At 50.8% G+C, this 25,690-nt stretch overlaps 1 protein-coding gene across 1 annotated transcript in view; it reads right to left on the bottom strand.

Moving 5' to 3' along the window:
* The window catches only part of FAM83H (family with sequence similarity 83 member H), a 112,539-nt gene extending 87,242 nt beyond the window's left edge, over positions 1-25,297 (bottom strand). Inside the window, exon 1 of the mRNA XM_073632401.1 lies at positions 25,172-25,297. The gene's annotated coding sequence lies outside the window, so the exon portion shown is untranslated. The remainder of the gene's footprint in view (positions 1-25,171) is intronic.
* Positions 25,298-25,690: the final 393 nt, after the last annotated feature.

Genomic DNA, 25,690 nt, shown 5'->3' with positions numbered 1-25,690 from the left:
TCCATTTTTCATGATACAAAATATGCCATCACTGGGTCTCTGCACTTCTCTATGCTGTGCAGGCAGATCATGGCTGGTGGGAGGGGCCAAAAATAAAAGACTTAGGGCCAGTGCACACCACATGGAGTCCAGTGTGGTTTTTTTCTGCATCAAAAAAGGTTATGTGGTTTTTAATGGCATAGATCACACCAGTGCTTGCAGTTCCAGAAGAAAAAAAAAAAAAGTAGAACATGCTGCATTTCTCCTGCACTGGAACACACGTCTTTATTTACGGTTGAGGAAAAAAAAAAAAGAAGAGCACTAGACTGCATCAAAAACGCGCATGCAGAAGGGCACATGGAATGCATCTGGACCGCGTTTCTATGGTGAATTGGCCCTAATGGCTGTTATAACCCCCGATGTACAAAATGGTCAAGGTTTCACTTTAATGTCTGCAGCCATAAAGCATGTGACACCATAGTGGGGGCTCCTCCCCTTCTCTGCACCTTTCTGAAAGGGCCCCTTCCCTTCTCCTGTACCATGGGCTCCTCCCCTTTTCTGCCCCTGCCCCATGGGCTCCTTGGCTCTCCTCTACTCCTGTCCAATGGGCTCCTCCCCCTCCTCTGCTCCTGTCCAATGGGCTCCTCCCCCTCCTCTGCTCCTGTCCAATGGGCTCCTCCCCCTCCTCTGCTCCTGTCCAATGGGCTCCTCCCCCTCCTCTGCTCCTGTCCAATGGGCTCCTCCCCCTCCTCTGCTCCTGTCCAATGGGCTCCTCCCCTTCCTCTGCTCCTGTCCAATGGGCTCCTCCCCTTCCTCTGCTCCTGTCCAATGGGCTCCTCCCCTTCCTCTGCTCCTGTCCAATGGGCTCCTCCCCTCCCTCTGCTCCTGTCCAATGGGCTCCTCCCCTCCCTCTGCTCCTGTCCAATGGGCTCCTCCCATTGAACCCATTGGACAAGAGCAGAGTAAGGGGAGGAGCCCATCTGACAGGAGCAGAGGAAGGGGAGGAGGAGCCCATCAGACAGGAGCAGGGACGGGGGAGAGGAGCCCATCAGACAGGAGCAGGGACGGGGAGAGGAGCCCATCAGACAGGAGCAGGGACGGGGGAGAGGAGCCCATCAGACAGGAGCAGGGACGGGGGAGAGGAGCCCATCGGACAGGAGCAGGGACGGGGGAGAGGAGCCCATCGGACAGGAGCAGGGACGGGGGAGAGGAGCCCATCGGACAGGAGCAGGGACGGGGGAGAGGAGCCCATCGGACAGGAGCAGGGACGGGGGAGAGGAGCCCATCGGACAGGAGCAGGGACGGGGGAGAGGAGCCCATCGGACAGGAGCAGGGACGGGGGAGAGGAGCCCATCGGACAGGAGCAGGGACGGGGGAGAGGAGCCCATCGGACAGGAGCAGGGACGGGGGAGAGGAGCCCATCGGACAGGAGCAGGGACGGGGGAGAGGAGCCCATCGGACAGGAGCAGGGACGGGGGAGAGGAGCCCATCGGACAGGAGCAGGGACGGGGGAGAGGAGCCCATCGGACAGGAGCAGGGACGGGGGAGAGGAGCCCATCGGACAGGAGCAGGGACGGGGGAGAGGAGCCCATCGGACAAGAGCAGGGACGGGGGAGAGGAGCCCATCGGACAGGAGCAGGGACGGGGGAGAGGAGCCCATCGGACAGGAGCAGGGACGGGGGAGAGGAGCCCATCGGACAGGAGCAGGGACGGGGGAGAGGAGCCCATCAGACAGGAGCAGGGACGGGGGAGAGGAGCCCATCGGACAGGAGCAGGGACGGGGGAGAGGAGCCCATCAGACAGGAGCAGGGACGGGGGAGAGGAGCCCATCAGACAGGAGCAGGGACGGGGGAGAGGACCCTATCAGACAGGAGCAGGGACAGGGGAGAGGAGCCCATCAGACAGGAGCAGGGACGGGGGAGAGGAGCCCATCAGACAGGAGCAGGGACGGAGGAGAGGAGCCCATCAGACAGGAGCAGGGACGGGGGAGAGGAGCCCATCAGACAGGAGCAGGGACGGGGGAGAGGAGCCCATCAGACAGGAGCAGGGACGGGGGAGAGGAGCCCATCAGACAGGAGCAGGGACGGGGGAGAGGAGCCCATCAGACAGGAGCGGGGACGGGGGAGAGGAGCCCATCAGACAGGAGCGGGGACGGGGGAGAGGAGCCCATCAGACAGGAGCGGGGACGGGGGAGAGGAGCCCATCAGACAGGAGCGGGGACAGGGGAGAGGAGCCCATCAGACAGGAGCGGGGACGGGGGAGAGAAGCCCATCGGACAGGAGCAGGGACGGGGGAGAGGAGCCCATCGGACAGGAGCAGAGGAAGGGGAGGAGGAGCCCATCAGACAGGAGCGGGGACGGGGGAGAGGAGCCCATCAGACAGGAGCAGGGACGGGGGAGAGGACCCTATCAGACAGGAGCAGGGACGGGGGAGAGGAGCCCATCAGACAGGAGCAGGGACGGGGGAGAGGAGCCCATCAGACAGGAGCAGGGACGGGGGAGAGGAGCCCATCAGACAGGAGCAGGGACGGGGGAGAGGAGCCCATCAGACAGGAGCAGGGACGGGGGAGAGGAGCCCATCAGACAGGAGCAGGGACGGGGGAGAGGAGCCCATCAGACAGGAGCAGGGACGGGGGAGAGGAGCCCATCAGACAGGAGCAGGGACGGGGGAGAGGAGCCCATCAGACAGGAGCAGGGACGGGGGAGAGGAGCCCATAAGACAGGAGCAGGGACGGGGGAGAGGAGCCCATCAGACAGGAGCAGGGACGGGGGAGAGGAGCCCATCAGACAGGAGCAGGGACGGGGGAGAGGAGCCCATCAGACAGGAGCGGGGACGGGGGAGAGGAGCCCATCAGACAGGAGCGGGGACGGGGGAGAGGAGCCCATCAGACAGGAGCGGGGACGGGGGAGAGGAGCCCATCAGACAGGAGCGGGGACGGGGGAGAGGAGCCCATCAGACAGGAGCGGGGACGGGGGAGAGGAGCCCATCAGACAGGAGCGGGGACGGGGGAGAGGAGCCCATCAGACAGGAGCGGGGACGGGGGAGAGGAGCCCATCAGACAGGAGCGGGGACGGGGGAGAGGAGCCCATCAGACAGGAGCGGGGACGGGGGAGAGAAGCCCATCGGACAGGAGCAGGGACGGGGGAGAGGAGCCCATCGGACAGGAGCAGAGGAAGGGGAGGAGGAGCCCATCAGACAGGAGCGGGGACGGGGGAGAGGAGCCCATCAGACAGGAGCAGAGGAAGGGGAAGAGGAGCCCATCAGACAGGAGCAGAGGAAGGGGGAGAGGAGTCCATCAGACAGGAGCAGAGGAAGGGGAAGAGGAGCCCATCAGACAGGAGCAGGGAGGGGGAGGAGCCCATCAGACAGGAGCAGAGGAGGAGCCCATCAGACAGGAGCAAGGACGGGGGAGAGGAACCCATCAGACAGGAGCAGGGACGGGGGAGAGGAGCCCATCAGACAGGAGCAGAGACGGGGGAGAGGAGCCCATCAGACAGGAGCAGGGACGGGGGAGAGGAGCCCATCAGACAGGAGCAGGGACGGGGGAGAGGAGCCCATCAGACAGGAGCGGGGACGGGGGAGAAGAGCCCATCAGACAGGAGCAGGGACGGGGGAGAGGAGCCCATCGGACAGGAGCAGGGACGGGGGAGAGGAGCCCATCGGACAGGAGCAGAGGAAGGGGAAGAGGAGCCCATCAGACAGGAGCAGAGGAAGGGGAAGAGGAGCCCATCAGACAGGAGCAGAGGAAGGGGAAGAGGAGCCCATCAGACAGGAGCAGAGGAAGGGGAAGAGGAGCCCATCAGACAGGAGCAGAGGAAGGGGAAGAGGAGCCCATCAGACAGAAGCAGAGGAAGGGGAGGAGGAGCCCATCAGACAGGAGCAGGGAGGGGGAGGAGCCCATCAGACAGAAGCAGAGGAAGGGGAGGAGGAGCCCATCAGACAGGAGCAGGGACGGGGGAGAGGAGCCCATCGGACAGGAGCAGAGGAAGGGGAGGAGGAGCCCATCAGACAGGAGCGGGGACGGGGGAGAGGAGCCCATCAGACAGGAGCGGGGACGGGGGAGAGAAGCCCATCGGACAGGAGCAGGGACGGGGGAGAGGAGCCCATCGGACAGGAGCAGAGGAAGGGGAGGAGGAGCCCATCAGACAGGAGCGGGGACGGGGGAGAGGAGCCCATCAGACAGGAGCAGGGACGGGGGAGAGGACCCTATCAGACAGGAGCAGGGACGGGGGAGAGGAGCCCATCAGACAGGAGCAGGGACGGGGGAGAGGAGCCCATCAGACAGGAGCAGGGACGGGGGAGAGGAGCCCATCAGACAGGAGCGGGGACGGGGGAGAGGAGCCCATCAGACAGGAGCGGGGACGGGGGAGAGGAGCCCATCAGACAGGAGCGGGGACGGGGGAGAGAAGCCCATCGGACAGGAGCAGGGACGGGGGAGAGGAGCCCATCGGACAGGAGCAGAGGAAGGGGAGGAGGAGCCCATCAGACAGGAGCGGGGACGGGGGAGAGGAGCCCATCAGACAGGAGCAGAGGAAGGGGAAGAGGAGCCCATCAGACAGGAGCAGAGGAAGGGGGAGAGGAGCCCATCAGACAGGAGCAGAGGAAGGGGAAGGGGAGCCCATCAGACAGGAGCAGGGAGGGGGAGGAGCCCATCAGACAGGAGCAGAGGAGGAGCCCATCAGACAGGAGCAAGGACGGGGGAGAGGAACCCATCAGACAGGAGCAGGGACGGGGGAGAGGAGCCCATCAGACAGGAGCAGAGACGGGGGAGAGGAGCCCATCAGACAGGAGCAGGGACGGGGGAGAGGAGCCCATCAGACAGGAGCAGGGACGGGGGAGAGGAGCCCATCAGACAGGAGCAGGGACGGGGGAGAGGAGCCCATCAGACAGGAGCAGGGACGGGGGAGAGGAGCCCATCGGACAGGAGCAGGGACGGGGGAGAGGAGCCCATCGGACAGGAGCAGGGACGGGGGAGAGGAGCCCATCAGACAGGAGCAGAGGAAGGGGAAGAGGAGCCCATCAGACAGGAGCAGAGGAAGGGGAAGAGGAGCCCATCAGACAGGAGCAGAGGAAGGGGAAGAGGAGCCCATCAGACAGGAGCAGAGGAAGGGGAAGAGGAGCCCATCAGACAGGAGCAGAGGAAGGGGAAGAGGAGCCCATCAGACAGAAGCAGAGGAAGGGGAGGAGGAGCCCATCAGACAGGAGCAGGGAGGGGGAGGAGCCCATCAGACAGAAGCAGAGGAAGGGGAGGAGGAGCCCATCAGACAGGAGCAGGGACGGGGGAGGAGCCCATCAGACAGAAGCAGAGGAAGGGGAGGAGGAGCCCATCAGACAGGAGCAGGGACGGGGGAGAGGAGCCCATCAGACAGGAGCAGAGGAAGGGGAAGAGGAGCCCATCAGACAGGAGCAGGGAGGGGGAGGAGCCCATCAGATAGAAGCAGAGGAAGGGGAGGAGGAGCCCATCAGACAGGAGCAGGGACGGGGGAGAGGAGCCCATCAGACAGGAGCAGGGACGGGGAGGAGCCCAGACAGGAGCAGGGAGGGGGAGGAGCCCAGACAGGAGCAGGGAGGGGGAGGAGCCCAGACAGGAGCAGGAAGGGGGAGGAGCCCAGACAGGAGCAGGAAGGGGGAGGAGCCCAGACAGGAGCAGGGAGGGGGAGGAGCCCAGACAGGAGCAGGGAGGGGGAGGAGCCCAGACAGGAGCAGGGAGGGGGAGGAGCCCAGACAGGAGCAGGGAGGGGGAGGAGCCTATTACAAACCCATCTGCCCCTTATACAATCACATCTCCCATGCCAGATGTTTTATATCTGCTCATTTTTGGTCCTCAGATCTAATATCATCCCACTCAGACAGTAGAGGCTCATACACATTAGCTGCATTGGGCAGCATCCCAGAACAAGAATATGACGATTTGCCTTGCGTTCCACGGCTTTAGGTCATGTTGCATTTTTTGTGCGATGCGTTCTGACGCGCCGTAAAGCGAAAATGCCGCAGAGCATAAGAACAACATACAGCTGGGGGGAAAAAGCCAAGCACCACAATGCACTATGACAACACACAGCGGAGCGATCACATGACACGTTCATTTTTATTGGACAAGTATTGTGAATGAGCCCTCAGGTGACCTTCCTTGGCTGAGATCCGGTTGTTTACTGACCCTTTTATGTGACCCATTGTGACAAAATACTCTCATGTTTACAGAGGGATGTGCTGGAGGAGCGGAGGGATCAGAAGTGTATACAGAGGGATACAATGGAGGAAGATCCTCCGCTCCGCGCACAGAGATCACACAATAGAAACTTCCTCCCTCCGTCACACAGGAGAATAGCAGGCTGGACGAGGGACACCTCCATTTTATTCTATTCAAGCAGATCAAGAAAGTTTACAAATATAAAAGTCTTTTCCTTCCTACTGCTATCCTATGAGAGCTGAGATAGGATCACAAAAAGACATTATAATGTATTTCCTGTTCTGATAATTTCACCTGGTTGAAAAAAATGGACTTATAATGGGCAGTGACTGTAGAGCCCTGGTGCCCAAACTGTAGCCCTTTGTCACTTTTTGTGCAGCCCTCAGGACCCCTCCATACGTTAATCTTTTTTTCCCCCATTGCACTGTTATAGCAGTGATTTCTAGCAGTCTCATGTAATGCGTCTCCAGTCTCTGACCATCTCTTGTATCAGGTCTGCTGTCTGACCATCTCTTGTATCAGGTCTGCTGTCTGACCATCTCTTGTATCAGGTCTGCTGTCTGACCATCTCTTGTATCAGGTCTGCTGTCTGACCATCTCTTGTATCAGGTCTGCTGTCTGACCATCTCTTGTATCAGGTCTGCTGTCTGACCATCTCTTGTATCAGGTCTGCTGTCTGACCATCTCTTGTATCAGGTCTTCAGTCTCTGACCATCTCTTGTATCATGTCTGCGGTCTCTGACCAGCTCCTGTATCATGTCTGCGGTCTCTGACCAGCTCCTGTATCATGTCCGCGGTCTCTGACCATCTCCTGTATCATGTCCGCAGTCTCTGACCATCTCTTGTATCATGTCTGCAGTCTCTGACCATCTCCTGTATCATGTCTCCAGTCTCTGACCATCTCCTGTATCATGTCTCCAGTCTCTGACCATCTCCTGTATCATGTCTCCAGTCTCTGACCATCTCCTGTATCATGTCTGCAGTCTCTGACCATCTCCTGTATCATGTCTGCAGTCTCTGACCATCTCCTGTATCATGTCTCAAGTCTCTGACCATCTCTTGTATCATGTCTCCAGTCTCTGACCGTCTCCTGTATCATGTCTGCAGTCTCTGACCGTCTCCTGTACCATGTCTGCAGTCTCTGACCGTCTCCTGTACCATGTCTCCAGTCTCTGACCGTCTCTTGTATCATGTCTCCAGTCTCTGACCATCTCCTGTATCATGTCTGCAGTCTCTGACCATCTCCTGTATCATGTCTGCAGTCTCTGACCATCTCCTGTATCATGTCTGCAGTCTCTGACCATCTCCTGTATCATGTCTGCAGTCTCTGACCATCTCCTGTATCATGTCTGCAGTCTCTGACCATCTCCTGTACCATGTCTGCAGTCTCTGACCATCTCTTGTATCATGTCCATAGTCTTTGATTATATCCTGTTGTGTGTCTGTAAATACTCACTGAATATTATGTGCAGCCCTCTGTTGATGTCCTGCGTTGTGTTAGGGCAGCCTATTTATTATGAATGGGCTGCCAGCACACCACAACAGATGAAAAAAAAAAAACATGCATGACCTTTTTTTTTTTTTTTTACCAACACGATGCACCATTGTAATGCGTTGTGGTTCGTTGGGCTCCTCAGTACACATTCTAAAGTCAGAAAACTGAATGGCACCACAATGTACATACAGTAGGTGCATTGCCATGCATTGTAAGCCGCAACCAGCAATATGGGCTGGAATTCTGCAACTTCTATATTTCTGGCATTAGGAGACAATGACCTCCAAGGACCCCCATGAGGATTCTGCCCCATGTGAGCAGCTGCCCAGAGACTCCTTGGACACACCTTGACCTTGGGTCACCAATCTGCAGGAGCTCCTGAAGTGACCGGACAGGTGACATCTGAGCCCCCTGCCCCCACAATAGGTAGCGTTTTGTTATGTGGGTGGAACTTCTCCATGGAGCCCATCAAAGAATCCTGTGACCAATCACAGGGACTCGTCAGATGAGGGCCAAACTGGACAGACATCCCAGAGGGGACAACAATGAGTGCCACCATTGTCATCTCCAGTGTATCTTTGATGCATTGGTCCATCAGTGCAGAGACTGTGACTGGCTCAGCGTTCTCTGTACAGCACTGCAGTATATGTCAGAGCTATATAAATGTTTATTAATAGTGTGTGGCTGTGGGGGGATATTAGAGTGTAAGCTCTTCTGGTGCAAAGACTGATGTGACTGGCTCTCTGTACAGAACTGCGGTATATGTCAGAGCTATATAAATGTATAATAATAATAATAACTATAATAATAGTGTGTGACTGTGAGGGGACATTAGAGTGTAAGCTCCTCTGGTACAGAGACTGATGTGACTGGCTCAGTGTTCTCTGTACAGCGCTGCGGTATATGTCAGAGCCATATAAATGTATAATACATATTTCATATTTGTATTTTTACTTTTTTTGTGTATTTGATTTGTTTTACATATAACAGTAACATAAAAAACATACATAAAACAGCCAGATTCTTGTGTACTCTCTCTCTAAATTTTGTTACTTTGTTTCTTTTCTTACTGGGGAAAAAAAAGTCAAATGTTCGGCACTATAGTATATGTCAGAGCTATATAAATGTATCATTTAACAATAATAATAGTGGGTGACTGTGTCTGTGGGGGTGCGGACATTAGAGAGTGTAAGCTCCTCTGGTACAGAGAATGATGTGGCTGGCTCAGTGTTCTCTGTACAGTGCTGCGGTATATGTCAGAGCCATAAAAATGTATAATAATAATAATAATAGTGTGCGACTGTGAGGAGACATTAGAATGTAAGGTTCTCTGGTACAGAGACTGATGTGACTGGCTCAGTGTTCTCTGTACAGCACTGTGGTATATGTCAGAGCTATATAAATGTATAATAATAATATTAATAATAATAATGTGTGACTGTGAGGAGACATTAGAGTGTAAGCTCCTCTGGTGCAGGGACTGATGTGACTGGCTCAGTGTTCTCTGTACAGCACTCTGGTATATGTCAGAGCTTTAGGACAGTAAAATAGGGTGCGATTGTGGGGGGGCATTAGAGTGTAAGCTCTTCTGGTGCAGGGACTGATGTGACTGGCTCAGTGTTCTCTGTACAGCGCTGTGGTATATGTCGGAGCTTTAGAACAGTAAAATAGGGTGCGATTGTGGGGGGGAATATTAGAGTGTAAGCTCTTCTGGTGCAGAGACTGATGTGACTGGATCAGTGTTCCCTCTACAGCACTGCAGTATATGTCAGAGCTATATAAATGAATATTATTATTATTAATAGTGTGTGACTGTGGGAGGACAATAGAGTGTAAGCTCCTCTGCTACAGAGACTGATGTGACTGGCTCAATGTTCTTTGTACAGCACTGCGTTATATGTCAGAGCTATATAAATGTATAATAATAATATTAATAATAATAATAGTGTGTGACTGTGAGGAGACATTAGAGTGTGAGCTCCTCTGGTGCAGGGACTGGTGTGACTTAATAATATTAATAATAATAATAATGTGTGACTGTGAGGAGATATTAGAGTGTAAGCTCCTCTGGAGCAGGGACTGATGTGACTGGCTCAGTGTTCTCTGTACAGCACTCTGGTATATGTCAGAGCTTTAGGACAGTAAAATAGGTAGCGATTGTGGGGGGGGGGGGGGGGGGGGGGACATTAGAGTGTAAGCTCATGTGACTGGCTCAGTGTTCTCTGTACAGCACTGTGGTATATGTCAGAGCTTTAGGACAGTAAAATAGGGTGCGGTTGTGGGGGGGGGGGGGGGGGGGCATTAGAGTGTAAGCTCCTCTGGTACAGAGACTGATGTGACTGGCTCAGTGTTCTTTGTACAGCACTGCGTTATATGTCAGAGCTATATAAATGTATAATAATAATAATATTAATAATAATAATGTGTGACTGTGAGGAGATATTAGAGTGTAAGCTCCTCTGGTGCAGGGACTGATGTGACTGGCTCAGTGTTCTCTGTACAGCACTCTGGTATATGTCAGAGCTTTAGGACAGTAAAATAGGGTGCGATTGTGGGCAGGGGGGGGCATTAGAGTGTAAGCTCTTCTGGTGCAGGGACTGATGTGGCTGGCTCAGTGTTATCTGTACAGCACTCTGGTATATGTCAGAGCTATATAAAATATATAATAAGAATAGTGTGTTCCTCTATACAATGATAATAGTGTGTTTGCTGGGTGGGAAGTCTCGGTCAGACATGACGACTGGCAGTTGTCACCCTGCAGAGAAATGGGACATCTGTCAGTATCAGAGACAAACCTTCTCCTGTCCCTCCCATCATATACTGAGAATTGCTGCTCTCAGCCTGGGAACTGGTCATTAAACCTCGGCGCATTCTCCTCCCAGTGTCACTGTCACTCAGAATGAATGACCTGAGCAGCACCCAAAAAAACAAGTCACACAGGTCCTCACTTTAACCCCTTCCCTTCCCAGGACATATAATCCACTTATTACAGATAATGTGGAAAGTGCTATTCATGGAGTTGGGGGGAGGGGGGGGGTTGTACTTCTCATCCGGCAAGGACTACGTTGGCGTTTTCCTAAAGGTGGTGAAAATGGTCACAATGTGGGAAGAAATGGAGAAAACTAAACTACGGGATCAGAAAATAAGATTCAAAAATGATAAAAACAAAACAAAGCCTTAATGAACAGAGATGATAAAAAATATGGTGCCTCATACACACGCATGCACGGTCTAGGACCCCATTCACACCAATCCAGCAATTTGAAGTGCATTTCCCAAAGTGCTCGTGATCCCATTCGATTCAGTGATGCCCATCTTATGTCCGGTCCCTTGAATCTCGTGGGCTTCATTTGAAGAGTTTGACCCATAAAGACTTCAATGGGAGCGCCTGAAAACATACGTAATGCATTTTTTTGGTGCGTTTTTTTTTGTCACCCCAGTAACTAGCTTTCCATTGGCTACAAAAAATAAACGCCCAAGACTGAAAACGCCTGAAAAACACATAAAAACGTAAGAAAATGCTCCAAAATCTCCCGAAATCGCTCACACCCAGGTATGGATAGGGGGGGGGGGGGTCAGGTCTCCACTCCACGCTCCAACCGGCTATCCAACACTCTCCCACCATGGAAACACAATCCTACCCAAAAACATTGAAATGTCTTCTAAAAAAGGACAGACAATGTCAAGTCAAAGGTTTGATACCCAGGTTACAATCCGATTGTTCAATTTCCTTTAAGCTGGCGGGGTTGTACAGTCTATGTACGATCGAATTTACATTTACCAAAGCTGTGTAAATAGGAGGACTCCCCCTAAGCTCTACATTAGTACAGAGTAAGCTCGGTTTCATTGTGGGCTGGATCAGCACTATCTATAAGACTATATGTCCAGTGCCCCCCCCCCCCCCCCCCAACCCATCCTCCTTTACATCACAGTGCACCCCGTACCTTGCACTGCTGCCAGGAAGAAGCTGGGAAGCAAAAAGTGCAGGGTCTGGAGGAGGACCAGAGGAGGGCTGGAGTCAGCTGAATGCTGAGACCAGGGGAGGCTGAGACTGAGACCAGGGGAGGCTGAGACTGAGACCAGGGGAGGAGACTGAGACCAGGGGAGGCGACTGAGACCAGGGGAGGAGACTGAGACCAGGGGAGGAGACTGAGACCAGGGGAGGAGACTGAGACCAGGGGAGGAGACTGAGACCAGGGGAGGAGACTGAGACCAGGGGAGGAGACTGAGACCAGGGGAGGAGACTGAGACCAGGGGGGTGCTGTGGCTGCACAGAGAAGTGCAGGCCCTGGTGGAGTCGTTCTTTTATCCTCTCTGCTGACAACTGCTGAGACAAGGTGGGGACAGAGATGGTGGGATCCCACAGCTGCAGAATTGCGAGCAGAGCCGGGACAAAAGGTGTGGGCAGGAGGGGCAGCTGCCCTGGGCACAGCGGAGCAAGAGGTCAGAGAATGGACACAAGGCAGTAAAACCTATTCTACACCATGCATTAACAGTGGGGGAGGGGGGTGCAGTTCCAAATCCTTGCCGCTAGACGAACCCGTCCCGGTACTGAGTGTGAGGGCACATGAAATGGCTCCAGCCCCCACGGGCCTTGTGTTTGACACATGTGCACTAGCAGAATTTCATCCTCCATTGTATGGACGCTAGTTCATTTTTTTTTTAAATCATTAGTGGGGTCAGATTGGTTGTTTCTGACCACAGCAGCGAGAAAATTCAAAAGACGCAGAATGGAAATTTCTCTCTCGAATGCGCAGATTGCTATCAGTGTGACTTCCATTCAGTAAAGTCCATTAGTTCCAAAATCAAATGTTTAACTACTCGGTGACCACGCTATAGCCGAATGACAGCCACAGCGCGGCCGGCTAGTTCCGGGGGGGGGGGGGGGGCGGCGTCGGATGATGGCGTGCCGTAATCCTGCCCGCTGCTTGGCAAAGGCGGAGGACACAGCTGATCACAGATTGAGGTAGAGAACCAATCAGCGGCTCTTTACCATGTGATCAGCTGTGTCCAATCACAGCTGATCAGGGATGAAAACAGAAGCCGGTTATCGCCACTCCTTTCCTCATGCCAACAGCGTGAGGAGAGGAGAAGAGAGCTGATAACCGGCTTCTCTAAAGGGGGACATCTACACTGATAATAAGAGCACCGATTATCAGTGCAGTGCAAAAAGTGCTGCCAATCAGTGCTCATCAATGTCGCCCATCAGTGAAGCCTATCAGTGCCCACTGATGCAGCTTATCAGAGCAGCCTCACCAGCGCCCATCAGAGCAGCCTCACCAGTGCCCATCAGAGCAGCCTCACCAGTGCCCATCAGAGCAGCCTCACCAGCGCCCATCAGGGCAGCCTCACCAGCGCCCATCAGGGCAGCCTCACCAGCGCCCATCAGAGCAGCCTCACCGGCGCCCATCAGAGCAGCCTCACCAGCGCCCATCAAAGCAGCCTCACCAGCGCCCATCAGGGCAGCCTCACCAGCGCCCATCAGGGCAGCCTCACCAGCGCCCATCAGGGCAGCCTCACCAGCGCCCATCAGGGCAGCCTCACCAGCGCCCATCAGGGCAGCCTCACCAGCGCCCATCAGAGCAGCCTCACCAGCACCCATCAGAGCAGCCTCATCAGCGCACATCAGAGCAGCCTCAGTGCTGCCTATAAGTGCAGATTCATCAGCGTCCATTAGTGAAGGAGAAAAATTACATGTTTTATGCAAATTTTTATAACAAACTATGAAGAAGTTTTTTGTTTTTTTTCTAAATTTTCTGTCTTTAAAGCTCTACACCCAGCTTTAAAGAATCCATTCACCTCATCAGTGCACATCAATGCAGCTTATTAGAGCAGTCTCATCAACTCGCATCAGTGCAGCCTCATCAGAGCAGCCTATAAGTGCAGATTTATCAGCGCCCATTAGTGAAGGAGAAAAATTACAGGTTTGCAAAATTTTATAACAAACTATGAAGAAGATTTTTTTTTTTCAAGATGTTCTGTCTTTAAAAGCTCTACACCCAACTTTAAAGAATCCATTCACTTTATATCCACTCAGGCAGGACCTTTCTATTTGACGAAGGATCTTCTAAGCTCTTCTATTTTACTACATTGAGATAATGGATGACAAAAGACGATACAATATGTATTGGTCGTATATGGAAACATTGTTTAGACGTGATCCGGCACACAGCCCTTCCACTCCATCTATTATCTTCTATTCTGTAGAGAAGTTCAGTTTATAAAGGTTTTATATTCCTGAGAAACATCCGGGGTTATTTACTAAAGGAAAATCCACTTTGCACTACAAGTGCACTTGGAAGTAAAGTTGCTGTAGATCTGAGGGGGACATGCAAGGAAAATAAAAAAACAGCATTTTATCTTGCACATGATTGGATGATAAAATCAGCAGAGCTTCCCCTCATTTCAGATCTTCCCTTCAGATTTACAGCGACTTCCAAGTGCACTTGCAGGGCAAAGTGGATTTGCCTTTTGTAAATAACCCCCCATCGATACTATTCATCAGATTCCGGTTCTGTTTCAGCACCGTCCTCCGAAATTCCAACTTCCCCTGTGAAGATTTTAGGACGTGGAGGAAACAGACAAACAACCGGGGTAAGATATAGAGCAAGAGGATTGGGGGATCAGCAGGACTGACAGTTTTCACTGCACCGAAATTTCTGCAAAATTGCACCATTTCAGTGACTTGCGTCATCAGGGAAGATACACAATACTTGTTTCTGTGTTCTCTGTACAGCGCTGTGGTATATGTCAGAGCTATATAATAATATAATAATAATAATAATAATAAAGTGTGTGACTGTGGGGGGGCATTAGAGTGTGAGCTCCTCTGGTGCAGAGACTGATGTGACTGGCTCAGTGATCTCTGCACAGAACTGCGGTATATGTCAGAGCTATACAAATGTATAATAACAACAACAATAATGTGTGCGACTGTGAGGGGACATTAGAGTGTAAGCTCCTCTGGTGCAGAGACTGATGTGACTGGATAGATTTACAAGGTTATATCACTGGACAAGATACTTGTTTCTGTGTGTTCTCTGTACAGCACTGCGGTATATGTCAGAGCTATATAAATATATAATAATAATAATAATAATAATAATAGTGTGTGACTGTGGGGGAGGATATTAGAGTGTAAGCTCCTCTGGTACAGAGACTGATGTGACTGGTTCTCCGTACAGCACTGCGGTATACATCAGAGCTATAGAAATGTATAATAATAATATGTGACTGTAGGGGGATATTAGAGTGTAAGCTCCTGTGGTGCAGAGACTGATGGGACTGGCTCAGTGTTCTCTGTACAGCACTGCGGTATAGGTCAGAGCTATATAAATATATAATAATAATAGCGTATGACTGTGGGGAGGACATTAGAGCGCAAGCTCCTGTGGTGCAAATACTGATGTGATGGGCTCAGTGTTCTCTGTACAGTGTTATGGTATATGTCAGAGCTCTATAAATGTATAATAATAGTGTGTGACTGGGGGGGGGGATATTAGAGTGTAAGCTCTTCTGGTGCAGAGACTGATGTGACTGGCTCAGTGTTCTCTGTACAGCACTGCGGTATATGTCAGAGCTTTAAAAATGTATAATAATCATTATCATCATCGTTTCATATTTTTATGTTATTTTTTTCTTTTTTTGTGTATTTGACTTGTTTTACATATAACAATAAGATAAAACATTTAAAAAAAAAAAAAAAAAAAAAAACGGATTCTTGTGTACTCTCTTTAAATTTAGTTTCTTTTCTTATTGGGGAAAAAAAGTCAAATAAACCAGAAAATTTAAAAATTAAAAAAAAAAAAAAAATTTACAAAAAAGGATTTTTTTTATTGTATCACATTTTCACATTGTTTATCAACAAAGCCATGTGATCTCAGAGGAAGTGATGAAAACAAAGCCATGTGATCTCAGAGGAAGTGATGAAAACAAAGCCATGTTAGACCCGCACATTCCCTGATTTAAAGGGGAACTTTTTGAAATGCCGGTTTCCCTGAGAGATGAGGAAATCACGGCTCCTATCTCTGCTCACAATCACAATACACACCGCTAGGAACTTCCTCAACTCAAATGTTGACCTAAAGATATCACAAAACAAAAGTCACACCAACCTGCAGTAGCGGAGTCAGAATATTTTGCGGTGTGTGTTGGGGATATCCTGAAAACCTGCCATGTCTTCCATTGTACTAAAGAGACTGAAGGAAGAGGAAGACACCATTAACCCTTTCATCAAAGATTTCCATCTTTCCTGGGAATAATCAGATTCCTTGCAGTGAACTCATGTCTAGATTGTAAGCTCTAATGATCAGGGTCCTCTGATCCCTCCTGTATTGATTTGTATTGTAATGTCTGCCCTCATGTTGTAAAGCGCTGTGTAAACTGTTGGCGCTATATAAATCCTGTATAATAATAATAATGATAATTCCTCCATAGAACACCGGCTGGAGGAAACCACAATGAGGGTCTGAAGGTCTCCGGCCTAAAAACCGCCCCTGTAAACCCGTTTACTGGCTGGGCGCACGTGTCAGGGGTCAGATTTTTGCTGGTATATGATTACAGGCTCTCTAATTAGATTGTCCTTCCAGCCCATCATAAATATGACTGACAGGAGGTAAAACGGCGATCCTGCGGGCAAACCGCCAGCAGCTGCGGACACTGACCAGGGAGGAATTCTTCATCCAATCCAATGAAGATTCCATATCTGTCCATAAAAAAAAAAAAAAAAAAAAAACAATTGCAGGATGCTAATAAGAAAAAAAAAAAAAATAAAAAGTCAAACAATCTGATTTCCCAACATGGCGGGGAAAGGTATCCACAGAAATAGTCCCATCAGTCTCTGTACCAGAGGAGCTTACACTCTAATGCCCCCCCCCACACACACACACTCACACACTTATTATACATTTCTATAGCTCTGACATATACCACAGTGCTGTACAGAGAACACCGAGCCAGTCACATCAGTCTCTGTACCAGAGGAGCTTACACTCTAATGTCCCCCCACAGTCACACACTATTATACATTTCTATAACTCTGACATATACCACAGTGCTGTACAGAGAATACTGAGCCAGTCACATCAGTCTCTGTACCAGAAGAGCTTACACTCTAATGTCCCCCCCCCCACAATCGTACCCTATTTTACTGTTCTAAAGCTCTGACATATACCAGAGTGCTGTACAGAGGACCCTGAGCCAGTCACATCAGTCTCTGTACCAGGAGGAGCTCACACTCTAATGTCTCCTCACAGTCACACACTATTTATTATTATTATACATTTATATAGCTCTGACATATACCGCAGTGTTGTACAGTGAACCCTGAGCCAGTCACATCCGTCTCTGTACCAGAGGAGCTTACACTCTAAGGCTCGATTCACACTTATGCATGTTGCTTTTGAGCGTTTTTGGAGTTTTTTTTTTCATGCTTGCCACGTTTTTGAGCAGCGTTTTTGCGGCGTTTTTGCGGTTTTTTTTTTTTTTTTTTTTTACAGTTTTTTTTTACAGTCTAAAAAAAAAATTAAAAAAAAAAAAAAACGGCAAAAACGCTGCAAAAAACAGTGCACTAGCGTTTTTGATGCTTGTCCATTGAATTCTATTACATGCAAAACGCTGCATTTTGCATGAAAAAAAGTCCCTGACCCTTTCCAAAAATGCAGAGATACAAAAAGGCATTGATGTGAACATGTTCCATAGGAACCCATGTTAAAAAATTCCCATGCATTTCTGCAAAATGCAAAATGCATCAAAAAACGCGCTAGTGTGAATGGAGCCTTAATGTCCCCCCCCCCCACAGTCACACATTATTATTATACATTTCTATAACTCTGACATATACCGCGGTGTTGTACAGAGAACACTGAGCCAGTCCCTGCTTGGCACTGAACTGTAAACCCCGGCGCTGCAACTCACCAACACAGAGAGAAGACCGGTTATGATTTACGATGTAGACGTATCTGGTGAATCATCCTAGAGAGACTTCCCTCCCGGCAAACCTGAAATCACTCAGAATAGAATACGCCGCGTGAAAAAATGTCCATTATAGTGTCCTGAGACTCCGCCCACATTTCACCATTCAGTATACACCACCTGTATACAGCAATGTGCTATGTGACCACATAGGAGGAGCCATGATCCCTATGTAGAGACCCCTCCCCCCCCCATATATATATATATATATATATATATATATATATATATATATATATATATATATATATATATATAATTCCTGACTCTGCAGTGTATGTGACCCCCAGATGAGCCATTATCACTATACAGAGATCTGTGTAGAATATCTCTACTAAGGGGGAGATTTACTAAAACTGGAGAATGCCAAATCTGGTGCAGCTGTGCATGGCGGCCAATCAGCTTCTATCTTCAGTTTGTTCAGTAAAGCTTTGGCAATAAAACCTGGAAGCTGATTGGTTTCTATGCAGAGCTGCAGCAGATTCTGTCCTCTCCAGTTGTAGTAAATCTCCTCCAATGTCTCCATAGAGAGGAAGATCAATCCTGACCGCAGGAGGAGAACTATTGTCACTATACAGAGACTTCTCTCCCATGTCATAGAGAACAATGTATAATATAGAGAACGCTGTATAATATAGAGAACAATGTATAATATAGAGAACATTGTAGAATATAGAGAACAATGTATAATATAGAGAACAATGTATAATATAGAGAACATTGTAGAATATAGAGAACATTGTAGAATATAGAGAACATTGTAGAATATAGAGAACATTGTATAATATAGAGAACATTGTAGAATATAGAGGACATTGTAGAATATAGAGGACATTGTAGAATATAGAGGACATTGTAGAATATAGAGAACATTGTATAATATAGAGAACATTGTAGAATATAGAGAACATTGTATAATATAGAGAACATTGTAGAATATAGAGGACATTGTAGAATATAGAGAACATTGTATAATATAGAGAACATTGTAGAATATAGAGAACATTGTATAATATAGAGAACATTGTAGAATATAGAGAACATTGTATCCATATGAGAATAGAAACACAAACTCTGCAGTGTAGAATATGGAGGAGACATTGGGGGAGATTTACTACAACTGGAGACACTCAGAATCTGGAGCGGCTCTGAATAGTAGCCAATCAGCTTCCAGGTTTTATTGTCAAAGCTTAAAAGGGGTTGTAAAGTCTCTTTTTTTCTGTTTTTTTTTTTTTTTAACTCCTTCAGATCCGTGCAATAGCTGAATGACGGCTACAGAGCGAATCTGCTTTGCCGGGAGAACGTCTATTGACTTCCTCCCCTTGGCAGCCTCGCCCCCCTGAAGGGCGCACACGGCGCGCTGTCATCACCCGAGTCAATGAGACTCGGGTGATCATAGACCTGAGTAAGGGGGCGATCCCGGCCCTGTACCATGTGATCAGTTGTCAGCCAATGACAGCTGATCACGTGATGTAAACAGAGGATCGGTAATCGGTTTTTATTTTTCTTCTCACGCTGACAAAGAGAAAAAAAGCCGATCGCTGGCTTCTGTTTGCGGGGACATCGGTCCCCAAGAGGAAGAGCATGTTATGTGCCCACCAGTACCACCTGCCAGTGCCACAAATCAGTGGCAACAATCAGTGCCCACAAGTGCCACCAATCAATGCCCACCAGTGGTGCCCATCAGTGCTGCCTCATCAGCGTACATCAATGAAGGAGAAAAATTACCTGTTTGCAAATTTTATTAACAAAATATAAAAAGGTTTTGTATTTTTTTTTTTTTTTAATTTGGTCTTGTTTAATAAACAATAAAAACCGCAGAGGTGATCAAATACCACCAAAAGAAAGCTCTATTTGTGGGGGAAAAAAAAGATAAAAATGTCCTATGTGTACAGTGTTGTATGACCGTGCAATTGTCATTCAAAGAGCGACAGCGCTGAAAGCTGAAAATTGGCCTGGGCAGGAGGGGGGGTATAAGTGCCCAGTAAGCAAGTGGTTAAAGAACAAACCTATCATACTTACCTCCACTGTGCAGTTAGTTTTGCACAGAGTGGCCCCGATCCTCCTCTTCTGGGGTCCCCCAACAGCTCCTCCCCACATCTGATAACCCCCTCAGAGAAGCGATCTCCCAGGGGGTGACGGTGCGGGCACGCTCCCGAGTCCAGCATTTGCCTCCATAGAGACAGAATGCTGGACTTGGCCCCGCCCCCCAGCGCCCGCGTCACTGGATTTGATTGACAGCAACCGGAGCCAATGGCTGCGCTGCTATCAATCTATCCAATCAAGAGCTGAGAACCCCGGGCCAGAGAGGTAGAGCGCGTCTCCGGCGGGGGAACAAACGGCTCAGGTGAAAAAACACAAGTGTTTACAACCTCTTTAATTGAAGAAGCTGAAGCTAGAAGCTGATTGGCTCCCATGCAGAGCTGCACCTGATTCTGAGTGTCTCCAGTTTTAGTAAATCTCCCCCAAAGTGACCAGAAGAGACCAGAAGAGAAGGATTGTCACTATACAGAGAGACTTCCCCCCCCCTATATACATTATATCCATGTGATGACAGAGACCCCCCCCATATACATTATATCCATGTGATGACAGAGACCCCCCCCATATACATTATATCCATGTGATGACAGAGACCCCCCCCATATACATTATATCCATGTGATGACAGACCCCCCCTATATACATTATATCCATGTGATGACAGAGACCCCCCTATATACATTATATCCATGTGATGACAGAGACCCCCCCCATATACATTATATCCATGTGATGACAGACCCCCCCATCCCCCCCCATATACATTATATACATGTGATGACAGAGACCCCCCCCCCATATACATTATATCCATGTGATGACAGACCCCCCCATCCCCCCCCATATACATTATATACATGTGATGACAGAGACCCCCCCATCCCCCCCCATATACATTATATACATGTGATGACAGAGACCCCCCCCCCCATATACATTATATCCATGTGATGACAGACCCCCCCATCCCCCCCCATATACATTATATACATGTGATGACAGAGACCCCCCCCCATATACATTATATCCATGTGATGACAGACCCCCCCATCCCCCCCCATATACATTATATACATGTGATGACAGAGACCCCCCCATCCCCCCCATATACATTATATCCATGTGATGACAGAGACCCCCCTATATACATTATATCCATGTGATGACAGAGACCCCCCCATCCCCCCCATATACATTATATCCATGTGATGACAGACCCCCCCCATCCCCCCCCATATACATTATATCCATGTGATGACAGAGACCCCCCCATCCCCCCCCTATATACATTATATCCATGTGATGACAGAGACCCCCCCCATCCCCCCCCATATACATTATATCCATGTGATGACAGAGACCCCCCCCCATCCCCCCCCTATATACATTATATCCATGTGATGACAGAGACCCCCCCCCCATCCCCCCCCTATATACATTATATCCATGTGATGACAGAGACCCCCCCATCCCCCCCCATATACATTATATCCAAGTGATGACAGAGACCCCCCCATCTCATAGAGAAGTACATTATATTTATAGAAGAATACACACTCATTGGTCACTTTATTAGGTACACCTGTTCAATCGCTTGGTGACACACATCGCTAATCAACCAATCACACGGCAGCAACTCAATGAATTTAGGGATCTAGACGCGGTGAAGACAACTTGCTGAAGTTCAAACTGAGCATCAGAATGGGGAAGAAAAGGGGGTTTAGGTTACTGTGAATGTGGCATGGTTGGTTGTTGGTGCCGGACGGGCCGGTCTGAGTATTTCTGGGATTTTCACACACAAACATCTCTCGGGGTTTACAGAGAATGGTGGGAAAAAGAGAAAATATCCAGTGAGCGGCAGTTGTGTGGAGGAAAATGCCTTGTTGAGGTCAGAGGAGAATGGGCAGACTGGTTCCAGATGATAGAAAGGTGACAGTAACTCAAATAACCCCTCGTTACATCGAAGGTATGCAGAATACCATCTCTGAACACACAACACATCCAACCTTGAAGTAGATGGGCAACAGCAGCAGAAGACCACACCGGGTGCCACTCCTGTCAGCTAAGAACAGGAAACTGAGGCTACAATGGGCACAGGATCACCAAAATTGTACAACAGAAGATTGGAAAAATGTTGCCTGGTCTGATGAATCTCAATTTCAGCTGCGACATTCAGATGGTGGGGTCAGAATTTGGCGCATGGATCCATCCTGCCTTGTATCACTGGTTCAGACTGGTGGTGGGGGTGTAATGGTGTGGGGGATGGGATATCACCGGTTCAGGCTGGTGGTGGGGGTGTAATGGTGTGGGGGATGGGATATCACCGGTTCAGACTGGTGGTGGGGGTGTAATGGTGTGGGGGATGGGATATCACCGGTTCAGGCTGGTGGTGGGGGTGTAATGGTGTGGGGGATGGGGTATCACCAGTTCAGGCTGGTGGTGGGGGTGTAATGGTGTGGGGGATGGGATATCACTGGTTCAGACTGGTGGTGGGGGTGTCATGGTGTGGGGGATGGGATATCACCGGTTCAGGCTGGTGGTGGGGGTGTAATGGTGTGGGGGATGGGATATCACCGGTTCAGGCTGGTGGTGGGGGTGTAATGGTGTGGGGGATGGGGTATCACCGGTTCAGACTGGTGGTGGAGGTGTAATGGTGTGGGGGATGGGGTATCACCGGTTCAGGATGGTGGTGGGGGTGTAATGGTGTGGGGGATGGGGTATCACCGGTTCAGGCTGGTGGTGGGGGTGTAATGGTGTGGGGGATGGGGTATCACCGGTTCAGGATGGTGGTGGGGGTGTAATGGTGTGGGGGATGGGGTATCACCGGTTCAGGCTGGTGGTGGGGGTGTCATGGTGTGGGGGATGGGGTATCACCGGTTCAGGCTGGTGGTGGGGGTGTAATGGTGTGGGGGATGGGGTATCACCGGTTCAGACTGGTGGTGGGGGTGTAATGGTGTGGGGGATGGGGTATCACCGGTTCAGGCTGGTGGTGGGGGTGTAATGGTGTGGGGGATGGGATATCACCGGTTCAGACTGGTGGTGGGGGTGTAATGGTGTGGGGGATGGGGTACCTGAGTATTGTCGCTGACCATGTCCATCCCTTTATGACTACAGTGTCCCCATCTTCTGATGTCACAAAGCTCCAATCATCTCACCACTGGACAATGAGGTCCCTGTACTCCAATGGTCTCCACAGTCACCACATCTCATCCAATAGAGGACCTTTGGGATGTGGTGGAATGGGAGATTCCCATCATGGATGGGCAGCCAACAAATCTGTAGCAACTGTACTGAGTGATGCCATCAGGTCACTATGGAGCAAAATCTCTGAGGAACGTTTCCAGCACCTTGTTGTATTTATGCCACCAAGAATGAAGGCAAAAGGGGGTCCAACCCGGTACTAGCAAGGGGGACCCAACAAAGGGGCCGGTGATTATAAAGGACTCTGCAGTGTAATATAAGGAAAGCGACCAATCAGAATTCATTATCACTATACAGACCCCTCCCCCCCATCCTAGATCTCATAGAGAAGATTATATTATGAACATAAAAGAATAGAAATCCCGACTCTGCAATATACAGAGGAATATTATCCCTATAGAGACCCCCCTCCCCTCCCCCCTCCATCCCATAATAAGAACAGAGACCCTTCATCATCACACAACAATGTATACAATGTATGATAGAGATCTGGAGTGTAATGTATGGAGGGATCTCAGGTAAGTTGTTATCACAATAGAGAAGAAATATCTGGAGAGGAATAGAGATCCGGAGTGTGTGGAGGAATCTACAGAGAACTATTATCACTATACAGAGACCCCCCATAATATACATGTAATGATAGAGACCCCCCATAATATACATGTAATGATAGAGACCCCCCATAATATACATTATATCCATGTGATGACAGAGACCCCCCCCATAATATCCATGTGATGACAGAGACCCCCCCATCCCCCCCATCCCATAATATCCATTAAATGATAAAGACCCCGCTCCACACATCAGACATTCCCACCATCGGAGCTCCGCCCCCTACAGGGCACTGCAGTCAGGTTTGGTGTCCCCAATACACAGAGTTATAATTATTCTGATGAAGTGACACCCCTTGGGGGAATAGGAGGAGGGGGAGGGGACATCATATCACAGTGTAATATAATAATGTGTTGGTCATTATCCCCTGACTGGGGGGTGCAGACAGAGGGCCCCCCCTTACAGCACAGATCTGGGGGGTCTCTGTAGAGCGCAGCCTTGGGAGACAGGGGGCTCTGTGGAGGGGGAAGGGGACCTCTTTAGAGCGAGGCCCTCTATGGAGGACAACCCTGGGGGGGGATCCCCTGTGGAGCGAGGTGTCAGCTCTTGGACCCCTGTAGACTACAAGTTGTGGAGGAACCGCCTCTAGAGCGCAGGGTCAGTTGTGTAAGGTGCAGGGAGCAGGCTGTCAGTTGCAGGGCCCCTGTAGGGCACAGTGTCAGTGGTGTAGGGAGCGGGGTGTCAGTGGTGTAGGGAGCGGGGTGTCAGTGGTGTAGGGAGCGCGGTGTCAGTCGTGTAGGGAGCGCGGTGTCAGTCGTGTAGGGAGCGCGGTGTCAGTGGTGTGGGGAGCGGGGTGTCAGTGGTGTAGGGAGCGCGGTGTAGGGGGCGGGGTGTCAGTCGTGTAGGGAGCGGGGTGTCAGTCGTGTAGGGAGCGCGGTGTCAGTCGTGTAGGGAGCGCGGTGTCAGTCGTGTAGGGAGCGCGGTGTCAGTCGTGTAGGGAGCGCGGTGTCAGTCGTGTAGGGAGCGCGGTGTCAGTGGTGTGGGGAGCGGGGTGTCAGTGGTGTAGGGAGCGCGGTGTAGGGGGCGGGGTGTCTGTGGTGTAGGGGGCGGGGTGTCAGTGGTGTAGGGAGTGCGGTGTCAGTGGTGTAGGGAGCGCGGTGTCAGTGGTGTAGGGAGCGCGGTGTCAGTGGTGTAGGGAGCGCGGTGTCAGTCGTGTAGGGAGCGCGGTGTCAGTCGTGTAGGGAGCGCGGTGTCAGTCGTGTAGGGAGCGCGGTGTCAGTCGTGTAGGGAGCGCGGTGTCAGTCGTGTAGGGAGCGCGGTGTCAGTCGTGTAGGGAGCGGGGTGTCAGTCGTGTAGGGAGCGGGGTGTCAGTCGTGTAGGGAGCGGGGTGTCAGTCGTGTAGGGAGCGGGGTGTCAGTGGTGTAGGGAGCGTGGTGTCAGCGGTGTAGGGAGCGGGGTGTCAGTGGTGTAGGGAGCGCGGTGTCAGCGGTGTAGGGAGCGGGGTGTCAGTGGTGTAGGGAGCGGGGTGTCAGTGGTGTAGGGAGCGCGGTGTCAGTGGTGTAGGGAGCGCGGTGTCAGTTGGTGTGAGTTGTGGGAAGAGTTACAAAGTATCAGTGGAAGTTTCGGAGCCTCCTCTCCTCCTCTCCTCTCCTCTCCTCTCCTCCTGGAAGTCCAGCAGTGACTCTCCTATCAGGGGCCCCTCATAGCACACGGACAGACGGACGGACGTCTCTTACCTTGGCAGGTTCTCTTCCTGCGGGTCGTCTCTTCCTGACTCTCTTTCTGGGAAGTGAGGAGAGGAGAGGAGAGGAGAAGCTCCACCCAGAACTGAGACATTCCTCAGCCTGACCCAACCCTGCACCTCCTCCCCACCCCCCACCACTGGGTGCAACCTGCAATCTGCTCCCCACCCCCACCACTGGGTGCAACCTGCAATCTGCTCCCCACCCCCACCACTGGGTGCAACCTGCAATCTGCTCCCCACCCCCACCACTGGGTGCAACCTGCAATCTGCTCCCTGCTCAATGAAAACTGTGTGCCACACACAATACACTCCCTGCCAAATTACCAATGTTTACAACCCACAACACACTCCCCTCTCCACTGCCACTGTGTGTAACCTGCAATGTGCTCCTCACTACTACACTTTATGCCCCACCACATTAACTCTGTGTGCGACACACAATACGCTCCCCAATAAACTGTGACTGTGTGAAACCTGCAACATTCCTCCCTCTACAGTGCAACTTTATGCA

Source organism: Aquarana catesbeiana, linkage group LG05 (genome assembly GCF_042186555.1).
Source record: "Aquarana catesbeiana isolate 2022-GZ linkage group LG05, ASM4218655v1, whole genome shotgun sequence".
Taxonomy (NCBI): Eukaryota; Metazoa; Chordata; class Amphibia; order Anura; family Ranidae; genus Aquarana; species Aquarana catesbeiana.
The sequence above is the reverse complement of the archived record's forward strand: the minus strand, read 5'-3'. Positions and strand labels throughout refer to the sequence as shown.